Source organism: Mizuhopecten yessoensis, unplaced genomic scaffold, assembly GCF_002113885.1.
Source record: "Mizuhopecten yessoensis strain PY_sf001 unplaced genomic scaffold, ASM211388v2 scaffold4899, whole genome shotgun sequence".
NCBI lineage: Eukaryota > Metazoa > Mollusca > Bivalvia > Pectinida > Pectinidae > Mizuhopecten > Mizuhopecten yessoensis.
In genome coordinates, this window is record NW_018405777.1 from 301,520 (window position 1) to 315,185 (window position 13,666).

Below are 13,666 nucleotides of genomic sequence, written 5' to 3' on the forward strand. Positions count from 1 at the left end.
GTAAGATCTCGTTATGTGGGCTTTAATTTGGCAGGCTTCTCAAAGATAAATTACATCGCTGAAATGCATGGAGACATTTTTCATTTGGGTTTGAAATAGACTTGTATTGTATTATATCTCGCTGGTTGTTTACTTATGATCTTGACGGTAACGTGATATTGGAAAGTTTCCCTATTTAGTTTTTTTTTTTTTTTTAAATGACAAATTGATATACAGATGAAAGTTAAACAAAAATTCTGAGACAGGCAAATTATATATTAATAATTGTTCCTCCATATTTGGTTTTTCCTTGATACGATAGAGATATTTTGAATTATAAATGATAGAAATTTGACATTGTTTATCACTTTAATGTTTGTACACAACGAGATAAGTAAACCTGCTGTTGTGTGGCAGATTTTGATTGTACATAGAATTAAGGGTGCATTCTAGCTTTGAGCTAGAGGGAACTTCCCTTAAGCTCAGTGGAAGAGCGTCCGACTAGGAACTTGGGGAACGTGGGTTCGATCCCTGGTGGAAGCACACTATTTCCTGTTTAGTGTTACAGTTGTATTTTCATATAGACAGCTTCTTACAGTATTTTTCAAGTGTATAATTAGCACTAAAATTTCTGCCCCATTCCAAATGAGACTTGAATATTTTTCTTCCATCTTTATTAAAAAACCAAAAACCAACAAAATCTCCAATCCTGATGTCTAAAAAAAACTTTAACTTTAGAGTTTAGAATTTGTTGAAAGTAAAGGTCAGTAGCCAAAATATTATTCATTGTCTGGGCCACAAACTGCAAAATGTCAAAGGTAAACAAATTAGGTCATCGATCAGAGCAGTATAATATGTCTGACACAGAGTCTGCTAAGAGTAAAAGGTAATGGTCAAAGGTCATGGTCAAAGGTCAAAACTATATATATACTGTGTGGTGTTAAAGTGTATCTATATATCCTTTTAAGGTTTTTTTCACAACCAATTTCATGTTACGCGTCATCTGATGATGATTGGTCAAGCTTTACTAATTGTAAAGGTCAAAGGTCAAGGATACTTATCCACTTTGCATTGTGTCTAGTCTTTAAAACACTGAACCAATTACAAAATTTTGAAACTTTGTGTATATATGATTATATGATGGTGTGCATGTGTTTCTTCCATCCATTTGCGGTGTCATTAAAGGTCAAGGCCACTATGGAATAGGTGATCAAGGTCACAGACCTTATATGTCAAAATCACATTATTTTGATTTTTCTGAGACTTACAGGTGAACACTTTGAATGACTAAATTGACATGTTGATTTACTTTCATACTTTGTGTGACTTCTGTAGGTACTCTTGGTTAGTGTTTTTAACGGTCTCTCAATAACTCTGTTCACATTGGGCAACCATTCGTAGGTATGCTGAAGTTGTCTGATCATCGAAAATGAATGTCCGTTTATAATTTTATGTATAATGGCAGCCGCTGGGGCCATATAGCGATAGTTTTAATCAACGCAGTCATCATTTTGTTCATTATGCAAAAATGTTAATTAAATGCGACAGATTGAGGGAAACTCAGGATCACAAACCTGGCTGTTTTGTAAGAGCTGATACTGCTAGGGGGATAACATTGTAGTACTAGACCATAAACTCACTGTTGGATGTAAAAATTAAAAAACCAAGCCATATAGAATTTATTGCAATGAAATTATCAGCTAGGATAGGGTTTGTATTATACCAGGCAGTGGTTTTAGATGTGTATTATATGTGTAACCTACTCACCCCTTAAGTCACATTTGAACCTTACCAAATCAAAGATTGGGCAAGTCCATTTTAAAAATGTAGGGGTGAATGAGTTAAAGTGTTTCATCTGAGCTCTGGAGTGATATGTACACAATCTCTGGGCAATAACTTGAGACTAGGCTTAATCTCACATGGTGTGTCATATTACTGGGGAAATTCAAATATATGATACACACAGCATAAACAACATCAATCACACTAGAAAATGAAACATTTCAATTGTAAACACTCTGATTTTTTTTTTTAAAAAAAATGTTTACATGTTCATCTGTCTTATACAATGTATTATTTTATGATTTTAATGAAATTTTAATGTTTTATTATTTAGAGTATAAATAAAAAAAACGGGATTTAATACATTAATTTAGAATATTTTAAAGATCTAAAACCCATGCATTTCTTTGAAAGGACCAATGTCCCTTGATTTATATTTGTGAAAATCTAATAAACGTGCATTTTAATTAACTTCTTTCATGATTATGATGTATTTTTGCAGGTTAATATAAAATTGTATTTTTACTTGAAAATATTGAATTTCAATCTGACTTGACAATCGAATCCTTTGTAACTTTTATTCATGACAAATCTCACTCTGGTTCCATGTAAGATAATGAGGTATATAGGACAAAGGATAAATGTCTATACTAAAGGAGATAGATATTGTATTCTACTTGATAAACACATGGATGATATCCTTCTGTTTTGTGTTATCAGTTACGGGGGCTCGCCACAGGGGCATATCAGTAAGACACTCAGGTGTCAGGAATAAATACCTATTTTTATTATTATTACCTAGATAGTACTATAGTTTAACTCGTTAGTACCCGTTACCTTAAGACGTTTAAGGTAAAGGGTACTAACGTGTTAAATTATAGTACTAATGGTGTCACTATTTTGAAATATTTTTAAGTCTTTTTGAAAGAGGTATTCCGTAAAAAAATAATACAATGTATTTACAGAATGTAATTGTTTGAGATTTGAATGTTGGAAAATAAACTTTAAAAAAAGAAAACCGGTGGTCATATGGTGCAGTGGAAATTACACTCGCCTTACACCAAAACTGCCGGTGTTCAATTCCCCAATCGGACATGAAAAGGAATGGGATCATCTGCTCGACCACATAGGTTTTATCTAGGTTCTCCAGTTTCCTCCCACATTAAGGCCCCCCATGTGCTTACACTCAGGCCAACAAGAGTGATTCATGTTAGTTATATAACCTGTTCCATAACTGTTATAAAATAAATAGAGTTTATATTATAAAAGAAAACAGGAAAACTGCATTGGTAATAAACTCGGGACCTTTATACTACGAAGTCTGCACTTTACATATGTTGTCATCCAGAACTATAGATAAACAGCAAGAATTGAAAGTCTAATTAATGGAACACAAGTCTTTGAACATATTAATGAACATTGGAAGATACCTTACTTGCCAGGGGAAGTTACCCTAAGCCAGGGGAAGTTACTCTAAGCCAGGGGAAGTTACTCTAAGCCAGGGGAGGTTATAATTACCCTCAGCCAGAGGAATGTACTCTTAGCCAGGGAAGTTACCTCAGCCAGAGAAACTTGATTTAAGCCAGGGGAAGTTACCCTCAGTCAAAGGAACTTACTTTAAGCCAGGGAAAGTTACCCTCAGCCAGAGGAACTTACTCTAAGCCAGGAGAAGTTACCCTAAGCCAGAGGAAGTTACTCTAAGCCAGAGGAAGTTACGCTAAGCCAGAGGAACTTACTCTAAGCCAGGAGAAGTTACCCTCAGCCAGAAGAACTTACTCTAAGCCAGGGGAAGTTACGCTAAGCCAGAGGAACTTACTCTAAGCCAGGGGAAGTTACCCTCAGCCAGAGGAACTTAATTTAAGCCAGGGGAAGTTACCCTCAGCCAAAGGAACTTACTTTAAGCCAGGGAAAGTTACCCTCAGCCAGAGGAACTTACTCTAAGCCAGGGGAAGTTACGCTAAGCCAGAAGAAGTTACTCCAAGCCAGGAGAAGTTACCCTCAGCCAGAGGAACTTACTCTAAGCCAGGGGAAGTTACGCTAAGCTAGAGGAAGTTACTCTAAGCCAGGGGAAGTTACACTAAGCCAGGAGAAATTACCCTAAGCCAGGAGGAGTTATTCCAAGCCAGGAGAAGTTACTCTAAGTCAGGGGAATTTACCCTAAGACAGAGGAAGTTACTTTAAGCCAGGGGAAGTTACCCCAAAACTCTTAAGCCAGAACAATTTCTTCTGGTTGCTTCATCTTCTATATATGAAAGGAGGATAACTCCAAGACGAAAAAACCCTCAATAGAACTCTTCTTTGTGATTCTTACTGTTCAGTGGCCATGGTACTATTTCCTTTACTCATTTACCCCTGAAGACACATTTGAACTCTTCTAATTCAATGTTTGGAACAGTTAATTCTGAAATTTCAAGGGTGAATGAGTTAATACTAAATACTAATAATGACAATATGATCCAACATTAGGCTGTGGATCCAAACAGATGGGTGTGAGTTTGATTGATGAATATGCCTGAGGTCTTTTCTACTTTGAAATATATTTCCCTGCTAAAGTTATTTAATTTCACATTTTATGTTTCCAGGTCTTTTGTAATTGACATATATGAACCAAAATTTGCTCAATAAAATTAAACCAGCAAGTCTTGCTTCATTAATCTCACATGAAATGAAAACTAATTTTGATTATGTATATGTGGAAACATCGAACATTTCAATCAATTTTTGACAGAGTTACATCCATTGGATTTTTATGATACCATAAAAATTTGACAGAAGATAATTTTTACAAAAGATATCTTTGAAATAGAATTTGATGAATATTGATTAACTTCATGTTTTAATTGGCATACACATTTGTCTATAGGGACACGGAGAAAGTGTGATTGAAAAGAGTTGTCGATCGAGATACAGAGAAAGGGATTTGAAGACATTTCCAAGTCAAAATTATCTGACAGGATGGAGCGATTCTAGACTGCTATCGGACAGATTTGATGAAAGGTGGTTCACGTTTTAGTTTCACTGATTCTGTCTATTTAATCAGTCATTTGTAAAATTGCTGCGACTTGCAAAAAAATAATATATACCTTAAAAATAAACGCATGATAACATGCCAGATTTGATTACAACATGAGAGCGACGAGCTGATTTCCCGGTAAGATGTTAAGAAGTGGTAGTTGACATCAAATCTATAAATATCCTTTTGCTCTTGATGTACTTGTGGACTTGATGCACACTATGTATTCTCCTCCCAGCCTTGTTTCCTGTGTGTATTTAGTATAGATGGGATCGGAGATTAGATGTGACTGTTTTTACATTAGAAATATGGGCTGTACAGTCTACCAGTGTAACTACCCATAAACAAGTCGGATTTAACACCAAACAATAAACAATGGACTGTTATTTACAATCGTTCAATTTCATATATCTGTTAGAATTCCCTGCATTATAAATGTTTTGTGTAAATGTGTATATATAGTGTATGTATGTTATAATGTATACTTGTAATTCTTATGTATCGGTTTACATACTGTCGGCATGCGTGCTATTATTAGGTTTTGAGTGTTGTGTGTGTCACTACACAGGGTATTGTGAAAATCTAATATCACCAAGTTAGCTCTCAAAATGAATGATATGGCATTTATCAATTTTACAAAATCCTTGAAATATCAAATCTTGGTTAATGTGACCACAAATGTTTTATCTGATTATAAGGGATAAATGTATACAGCCTTGAGATTAAAGCAAGGTGTATGTTTTTGATTTGCTATCTCATAAAGTTGTGTCATTTTACAGAGCAAGTACGCTTAATTGATATTGTCCTATCTTGTGTTGTCCCAGCCGAGTTGTGGAGATAAAAACGATCTTATGGACACATGGATTATTTCTTTGTATTTGGTGATTTCTTCATTTTCTGTCTGTTTAGACAATTGTACTTGGGTCATGCATGTGCCTCACTCACTTCCCATTCACACCCATTTCCCCCTAAAGTCATATTTGAACCTTACCAAATCAAAGAGTGGTCAAGTCCAGTTTAAATATGTAGGGGTGAATGAGTTTAAAACATCTCATTGGCAGACCTAGAGAGGTTTTTTGGGCTTCAAGAACCCCCCCNCCCCCCCCCCCGAGAAGTGTCTTTAAAAATCATGTATTTTCACCATTTTCTCTACCAGTGATTAATCAGTGATTTTCTGAAGAGTTACGTAAATTTGAACAAAGATCAGTAAAAGCATTTCCTTTGTAATCTATAGTCTCTAGATTTAGCGTATGTGAAGTCTGCACTGCAGCATTTGAGTTTGACTACCAGGCAGCATAACCTGAAATCTGTGTCTAAATATAGGCCAAACATCTAACGGCGTTAACTAGGTTTGAGTACAATGACGTATTGGGTGGTAGGGTTGTGCAGTTGATAGTGCACTCATTTTTCACCAAGATGGCCAGAGTTCAATTTAGGAACCGATGTGAAAAGGTATTGGATCACCTGCCCTGCCCCTTCCCCGGGACCGGGTCGGCTTTTTCTGGGTTCTCTGGGTTTCCTCCCACATAACCAAGCTATGAACCCCTGTGCACTTTCATCTAGGACAGCAAGAGTGAATGATATAAGTTGGAAAAACATGTTTCATAATTGTTGTAAAGTAAATAAAGTTTATTTTTACAATGACTTCTTTATGTGAGGTTGACCTGGAANAAAAAAAAACCCCCCCCCCCCCCCCGCATGTCCTACTGACTCTCAATGGTTCTATGAACTGTCAGCAGTTACTGCATGTGTTGATCAACGTGTAACATGTTCTGTCTAATAAATGATCAACATATGTGTATGTGTGTATTAATGGGAAATATATCACGTTCTGAGGTTCAAAGTGTAACATTCTATTTCAGAAATAATCAACATACATATGTTGGTGAAATATATGGTCGAATGAATTATGAGGGCGTAAAAATGAACGAGAAAAATAGATATAGGTTGTTTCAGCTTGAATGAATTAGTTTTCTAACATAACAAATGAATAGATATATATATTCCACCATAATATACAAACATCTGTTGATTATATCTATTCTACAAGGTAAAATTGTAATTTACTGTACAGTTGTGTCTACTTTAGTGCCTTTAAGTGATGCCTCATTTCATTTCACCAACAAACCAATGTCACAGCTTAGCTGCCTCTGATGTCGTTAATTGTGGAGGCTGCAGCCAGTGGGCCTGTTCCCCCAGTTAAATGTGGAGGCTGCAGCCAGCGGGCCTGTTCCCCCAGTTAATTGTGGAGGCTTCAGCCAGTGGGCCTGTTTCCCCAGTTAATTGTGGAGGCTGCAGCCAGTTGGCCTGTTCCCCCAGTTAATTGTGGAGGCGGCAGCCGGTGGGCCTGTTCCCCCAGTTAATTGTGGAGGCGGCAGCCGGTGGGCCTGTTCCCCCAGTTAATTGTGGAGACTGCAGCCAGTGGGCCTGTTCCCCCAGTAAATTGTGGAGGCTGCAGCCAGTGGGCCTGTCCCCCCAGTTAATTGTGGAGGCTGCAGCCAGTTGGCCTGTTCCCCCAGTTAATTGTGGAGGCTTCAGCCAGTGGTCCTTTTCCCCCAGTTAGTTGTGTAGGCTGCAGCCAGTGGGCCTGTTTCCCCAGGTAATTGTGGAGGCTGCAGCCAGTGGGCCTTTTCCCCCAGTTAAATGTGGAGGCTGCAGCCAGTGGGCCTGTTCCCTCAGTTAATTGTGGAGGCTGCAGCCAGTGGGGCTGTTCCCCCAGTTAAATGTGGATGTATGTCAATTATGAAACAAGGCAAGGGTAGAGCCATTGCTGTGGTTATCTTAATCGTGGAATAATTTGGTCGTTTGCTCCTCGTCTGGATACCCGAAAGTATGAAGGGGATTGAGTAAAAGTGAGAACATCATAAAATAGATCCAATAGTGCCTTTAAGTGATGCCTCATTTCATTTCACCAACAAGCCAATGTCACAGCTTAGCTGCCTCTGATGTCGTTAATTGTGGAGGCTGCAGCCAGTGGGCCTTTTCCCCCAGTTAATTGTGGAGGCTGCGGCCAGTGGGCCTGTTCCCCCAGTTAATTGTGAAGGCTGCAGCCAGTGGGCCTGTTCCCCCAGTAAATTGTGGAGGCTGCAGCCAGTGGGCCTGTCCCCCCAGTTAAATGTGGAGGCTGCAGCCAGCGGGCCTGTTCCCCCAGTTAATTGTGGAGGCTGGAGCCAGTGGGCCTGTTCCCCCAGTTAATTGTGGAGGCTGCGGCCAGTGGGCCTGTTCCCCCAGTTAATTGCGGAGGCTGCAGCCAGTGGGCCTGTTCCCCCCGATAATTGTGGAGGCTGCAGCCAGTGGGCCTTTTCCCCCAGTTAATTGTGGAGGCTGCAGCCAGTTGGCCTGTTCCCCCAGTTAATTGTGGAGGCGGCAGCCGGTGGGCCTGTTCCCCCAGTTAATTGTGGAGACTGCAGCCAGTGGGCCTGTTCCCCCAGTTCATTGTGGAGGCTGCAGCCAGTGGGCCTGTTGCCCCAGTTAATTGTGGAGGCTGCAGCCAGTTGGCCTGTTCCCCCAGTTAATTGTGGAGGCTGGAGCCAGTGGGCCTGTTCCCCCAGTTAATTGATATGTTGGTGAAATATATGGTCGAATGAATTATGAGGGCGTAAAAATGAACGAGAAAAATAGATATAGGTTGTTTCAGCTTGAATGAATTAGTTTTCTAACATAACAAATGAATAGATATATATATTCCACCATAATATACAAACATCTGTTGATTATATCTATTCTACAAGGTAAAATTGTAATTTACTGTACAGTTGTGTCTACTTTAGTGCCTTTAAGTGATGCCTCATTTCATTTCACCAACAAACCAATATCACAGCTTAGCTGCCTCTGATGTCGTTAATTGTGGAGGCTGCAGCCAGTGGTCCTGTTCCCCCAGTTAATTGTGGAGGCTGCGGCCAGTGGGCCTGTTCCCCCAGTTAATTGTGGAGGCTGCGGCCAGTGGGCCTGTTCCCCCAGTTAATTGCGGAGGCTGCAGCCAGTGGGCCTGTTCCCCCAGTTAAATGTGGATGTATGTCCATTATGAAACAAGGCAAGGGTAGAGCCATTGCTGTGGTTCTCTTAATCGTGGAATAATTTGGTCGTTTGCTCCTCGTCTGGATACCCGAAAGTATGAAGGGGATTGAGTAAAAGTGAGAACATCATAAAATAGATCCAATCACAACAGGCGAAGAAGCAATAAGTTGTTCTTGTAGTTTATTAGAAGTGTCGACTGGTTTCGCCCCTACAGTGGACTTCTTCAGGACAAAATTATAGTATATTCCTACCCCTGAAGTACTAAAAAATGTGGGCACATTCCAATGAAACAATATGTACATGCACACCTGTACCCTCATTTGACAAAGCTCATTTGTCCATTAAGGCACACATAGGGCTACAACGATACGTTAACATGATACGATACGTATCACGAGGATTAAGTCACAATAGGATATGTATTGTGATACATATAGTAAAAGTAGAAGCAAAAGATATCATATGTTCTCAATGGAAGTATTACAACTGGAAATACATTTGTTGCAAAGTGGGCATGCATGACTTTAAAGTTTCCTACAATTCATGTCTTTCGACGTGTATACTGAGCTGTATCTTCACCGGCTGTGTTGGAAAGGATAGGAGTAGACTAAATTCAGATACGACAAATTCCGTAAAATATCGAAGTTGTATCGTAACGACCCCAAAAATATTGTGTATCGTACAGTATTCAAAATATCGCGATATATCGTTGCAGCCCTAGTCACACGTGGCTTGGTTACATTTGGTATTGTAGCTGCGTGGTTGTGGTTGGGAAATGAAAAGCATGCACACAGATTATTGTTCAATAATACGTGGCTATTTAAGAGGCTCCACCCTTTCGCAATTAGCCAGCAGAATTAAATGAAAGTTTCACATAATGGTTATGTCACTATGTAGAGATGATTTTATCAAAATCTAAGCATACCGATAAACTGGGGATTTTTTTGTAAAAAATACTGAAAAATTGAATTTTTGTCAAATTCAGCACTTTCACATTTTTTGAGCGTGTGGCATTGTTCAAAACTATTACAACAATAAAATAATGAAAAGAAACATTGCTAATCAACCCTACAAATATTTCATTTATCATAAAATATCAACGACATGTTACAAAAAGCATTTTTTATTGAAATCATATGGATAAAAGTTACTAAATACAAGCTAAAAGTAAACAAGACACATAGTTTCATACAAAAAGAGTGAAAAATTGAACCAAATACGCACAAAGTCTTTATGATTAATTTATTTTACATTTTCAAATAATTTTGATCCTGATGAGAGTTGTCTACCTTGAAAAAAATTGGAACTTTTTGCAGAGGGATATAATTTATACAATGACACTTATTTTCTTTACTATACCACAAACGACGGAAATAAACTGAATTACTATATTTAATTGTCAATTTACTGTACTTTTATGGAACAAAATTACTCTCCATCATGTTCACTTTGGAATTCATTCCATAGCCTGCTTACGCATGGTATATTAACATGTCAGGTACATATGTAACCATAGGCTATCGCATGGTATGCCGTAATTACGTGCACACACATGCATTTTATAGGGATCTTGATATGCTACAAACCACTATTTTCACAGAGTTATTGTAATTGCATTTGTGAACCAATTTGTCTGACAGAACATAACTCGCTCGACAACAAAAGTCGTAGCGACCAAGAGCTTGTGAACTACTGTTAGCACATGATACGTACAGGTGAGGTCGGTAAACAAAACACATCAGTCTGCAATCCATAAGCCTCATATATTATATACGACCTTCTTGAAGTCGTCTGATCGTATGTCAGTGTTTTCCCGTGAGTTAATTAATGTCTTTGTATCATAAGCTTTATTTCTGAAGTACGTGTGACTACACATTTCCAAGTTAAGTCTAGATATCGGGTGTTGACATATCATCGTCACGCACATGTACTATTGTTTACCCGGTGTTACTATAATTTACACCACGGTAATGGAATGCCCGATACGCAATACGGAAATGACGACACGAAAATATGACAAGAAAAACATGTGTATTACAAAGGGTGGAAAGTCCTTAACCAATAGAAAGTGTTGTTCCATCACCCACATGGTAGACTATTGATTATATATGTATATAGTAAGTACCCGACTTATTACTGATAACAGAACTTATTACACATATCAATCTCACTGGCTTCAATACTTATAATTTTATACTGCTTTATACAGTTGAAATTTAGCAAATTCCTGATCATAACGTGTTCAGGTGATAGCAATATCAAAAATATAGCTGTGGTCCTGAATTTCACAAGATAAACTATGTATTGCATTATCAGATGAGTGACTCGCTCCAAGTGTGGGTTGTAGTGCACATAAAAGATACCCAATCTGTGAATCAACAACGTCTCTTGACATTTTAAAATGAAAGTTTCATGCAGACTCAGTTTGATAAATTCATACCCCTATTTAAGGCACTTAAACAAAATAAAAATGTACGTTCTAAAGACATTTAACAACTTCACCAGACGAAAATGTTTTTTGGCGGTACACACTACTTTTTTATCTTTACTGAAAATTTACACTGCACTTGAAATATTTATCATGACCTCAGTGTAGGAGAGAAATATAGCTGTTTGGTTTTATAGGATAGTTACAGGAAATACATCCAGGAGATCGGCAAGACTAAAGAAAAGTTCTCTTTTCTAGGTAAATAAATCATTGGATGGACCTCAATAAGCTTAAATTTACAATTGAATTGGACAAACAATACCTCTTTGTTATAATTGACTTAAGAGTACTGAAGAACATTATATACAAAGCTGCAGCTGTGATTGTCAATAATTAAAACATAAATGATGCCGAGTTTTATGTGTAATGGCAGTGCTGTAGTGCTAACCTTTTTAAAAGTTTTATCCAAAGCCAGAAATCTTCTATTGATATTATAATTAAGAAATATTTCTGTGTTGTTGTATTTCTAAGACTCGGAAGCAGTTTTTTTCTTTCTGAAACAGACTATAGTGAGAGAATTAAGTCATTAGCGGTGCAGAGCTGTCGATACAGACTATACTACTGTAGTATCATCATCAGGCTGCCTGGATTATGTATGGTCACATCTGTTTCTGCCAGAATACACTCCCTTCCCTCTTCCTTCCCCCCTCTATCTGTCCCTTCCCCGCTATCCGCTATCCGCTATCCGTGATCTCCCCACCCATCCACCCCAGTCAACATCTTCCACTTCAACTCTTAGCCTACAAATCTCAATTACAGACCTCAATATTCCATCCTTCTAATTTCTCCCAAACTAACTATGTAACTGTCTTCTTGACCTTGATAACCTCATCCCTAGTCTACCTAAGACATTATCCTCCCCACCAAATACCCAATTACTGCCCGTTTTATTTTTGGGGAGATCACCCTAAACATCTCCCATATACCTACTTTAGACCTCCCCACTCCCCCCCCCCCCCCCGGTGGGCCCCTTCCCAATTAACCCCCCCCCCCCCCCAGGTTGGCACTCTATCACATTAACCTACTCCCCCTCTCCCCTGTCTACAACCCCCTCATGTGTCCTCACCCCAGATAATCCCTACAGTCATTATGATACATTTTGTACTAATCTTTGCATATGAGATTATAAAACATTAACAAGAAACATCTGTTACCTGTGTTTGAGAAATAATTGCTTTTGTTAGAGTTTCTCTGCTTTTCTTCATGAATATTCATGATGTTGTGTTGTAAATAGATATTCTCTTGTGAGACTTCTGTCTGCTGTTTTGATCTAGCTAGCCGCTTGCATACATAATATAAAAAAAATATAATCTACAGCATGAAAATTACTATCTGTGCTATCATTTCGTTTTAAACCCTTACCCTTGTCCCGCACAAAATTATTTGTTATATTTTGATGTCAGCTTTATTTAAAATATAACAAATTTTATTTAAAATATAACAAATTTTATTTCAAATAATGCTCAATATCTTTTAAATAAGTGATATTACATCATATTTTCATATCTGTGTTCAATAGACCATCACATTTACGTTTTGAAGTAAAATTCTCCGTCATATCTAAGGCGTTGCTAGATTTATCACGATAACAGAAACCTCCGACGAAACATTTACATGTCTGTATAGAATGTCTTCATTTATTATTTATAAGTCATTGTCCGCCCGATTGATTTGCAGAGAGACACTTCTCATGGTTATATTCAGCAAAATTGAAATTGCAAGGTGAATTTGTTTGTATGATTAATTAACCATGTCCCAGTTTCAGTTATTTAGTAGGTTATATTGTGGGAAAATTTTAATTAAACGGAAATATTTAGCTGGTATATTTTGTGAGTGTGAAACACAAATGGACATATTGCAGACTTTTGTTGAGAGTTTTTCCCTCATTCACTCTATAAATCGTCCTTACCATCCGGGACAAAATTGAAGTATGGACTACATCTGAATTGTTTTAATTACCTCTTTTTAATACTCAAATATCTCTCAATAATTAATATAATTTATTTCCCGCTGTCTTAAGCTTGGAATATGTGTTATAAAATAGTAATATTTTGTTAACATGGGGCTAATGTCATCAATTCTGTTGTTTTCCTGCTATGCACAAATGATGGTTTGGGGAGGGTGACTATTTTTGGATTTATCTTTGCTGTCTGAACTTTGACCTGAAAGTAATGCAGTGCTCCACATGGCTGTAAGATCATTTTCAGGGGCTCAATAAGGGGAATTTATAGCTTTGATTTTAATATCACTGTAAGATCATTTTTAGGGGCTCAATAAGGGGAATATATAGCTTGGATTTCAATATTTATCACTGTGGGAAATTTTATCAGAATCTCAAAATAGACCTTACATCAGAAGGATTGTTTGTACAAGTGGACCTATGTGCA

At 37.8% G+C, this 13,666-nt stretch overlaps 1 protein-coding gene across 4 annotated transcripts in view; it reads left to right on the forward strand.

Moving 5' to 3' along the window:
• LOC110450013 (ectonucleoside triphosphate diphosphohydrolase 1-like) overlaps nt 1-13,666 on the forward strand; it is a 67,604-nt gene that overhangs the window by 11,118 nt on the left and 42,820 nt on the right. For 2 of the 4 annotated variants that reach the window (XM_021497213.1, XM_021497214.1), the window contains exon 2: nt 4,625-4,758. The exons of the other annotated variants lie outside the window; for them this stretch is intronic. The gene's annotated coding sequence lies outside the window, so the exon portion shown is untranslated. The remainder of the gene's footprint in view (nt 1-4,624; nt 4,759-13,666) is intronic. 4 annotated transcript variants of the gene reach the window in all.